The sequence below is a fragment of the Theropithecus gelada genome, chromosome 16, assembly GCF_003255815.1.
Source record: "Theropithecus gelada isolate Dixy chromosome 16, Tgel_1.0, whole genome shotgun sequence".
NCBI classification, from domain to species: domain Eukaryota; kingdom Metazoa; phylum Chordata; class Mammalia; order Primates; family Cercopithecidae; genus Theropithecus; species Theropithecus gelada.
Window position 1 is genome coordinate 74,247,388 of NC_037684.1, and position 1,567 is coordinate 74,248,954.

Genomic DNA, 1,567 nt, shown 5'->3' on the forward strand with positions numbered 1-1,567 from the left:
TGTGGCTCATGCCTGTAATCCCAGCACTCTGGGAAGTCGAGACAGGTGGATCACTTGAGGTCGGGAGTTTGAGACCAGCCTGGCAACGTGGTGAAACTCATCTCTTCCAAAAATACAAAAATCAGCCGGGAGTGGTGGGCATGCGCCTATAGTCCCAGTTATTCCGGAGGCTAAGGCAGGAGAATCACTTGAATCCTCGAGGCGGTGGTTGCAGTGAGCCAAGATGGCACCACTGCACTCCAGCCTGGGGGACCAAGCGAGACTCCGTCTGAAAAAAAAGAAAAGCTGCTTTTTATTTTACTAAAGAAACATAAAAGAAGTAAGCATAGCACCCAAGAGTGATTAGAAGAATGTTAAATTGCTTTCCTTTGTAAGTCTCTTTAAGGAGAGCCAACTACACTGTTGGCTGTATCGCATTGCTTAAAACACAGGAACAGCAGACAAATTGGGGAAACTCAGATAGACTCCTACTGCTATCAAATGCTACCGATTCCAAAAAAAAAAAAAAAAGAGAGAGAGAAAAAAATGGAGGCACGTCGGGCACTGTGGCTCATGCCTGTAGTCCCATCACTTTGGGAGGCCGAGGCTGGGGGATCACGAGGTCAGGAGTTCGAGACCAGCTTGGCCAATATGGTGAAACTCCGTCTCTACTAAAAATACAAAAAGTTAGCCAGGTGTGGTGGTGCTGCACCCCAGCTACTCAGGAGGCTGAAGTAGGAAAATCGCCTTGAATCCAGGAGGCAGAAGATGCAGTAAGCCGAGATCGCGCCACTGCACTCGAGCCTGAGCAACTGAGCGACAGAGTGAGACTCCATCTAGGGTTGTTGGGGGAGAAAAAAAAAAACAAAGAAAAAAAAAAAAAAAGCGAGAGCAGAGGAGGCAGCGGGTGAGAAGAAATGGAAAAACAGGTAGAATATATCACAGAATCCCCTCTGTCAAGATTAAGATTTAAAAATCACTAAGATAAAATGCCAGGTTTACCACCACCAAAATAAAAACACAGAACTTACTAAACCATCATCCGTCCTTACATCACTAAGAAAGGAAACCACTCAAACCACGCCCTCTCCCTCTTACTCTCCAAAGTGGAGAGAAGAACGATCATGAATGGCAAACAGCAGTTGCACTGAGGCAACACCAAAAACCCCCACTTCACGCTCAGGAGAGAACACTATGCCTGCTCCTCTCCTCGTGACTTTGGATGCTCTACACGTTCAGAAAAGCTTCCCTACTAACAAACTATAAAAATGATCCCTGAAAGTATAGTCTTAATCCTCCACATTTCAGCCTCTGCTGGGTCCACATCCGCCACACACTTTTAACTGATGGCGAGATACTTTCGCTATTTCCGATTCCATTAGGAAATAAATAGGAAAATAGTTTGGCAATAACTTCTTTTCCAGTATCATCACTTAACGACACATATTAATGTTTCAGGTGGAAACTTAATGTTAAAAATTTGTTTTAAAAATTAATTTAAATTGGCCGGGCGCGGTGGCTCAAGCCTGTAATCCCAGCACTTTAGGAGGCCGAGACGGGCGGATCACGAGGTCAGGAGATCGAAACC

The 1,567-nt window shown here is 45.2% G+C and overlaps 1 non-coding gene across 1 annotated transcript; it reads right to left on the reverse strand.

Moving 5' to 3' along the window:
• Positions 1 to 1,047: 1,047 nt before the first annotated feature.
• LOC112610526 lies at positions 1,048 to 1,270 on the reverse strand. The gene has a single exon (XR_003116410.1). It is a non-coding gene; the product is annotated as a small nucleolar RNA U3 (small nucleolar RNA).
• Positions 1,271 to 1,567: the final 297 nt, after the last annotated feature.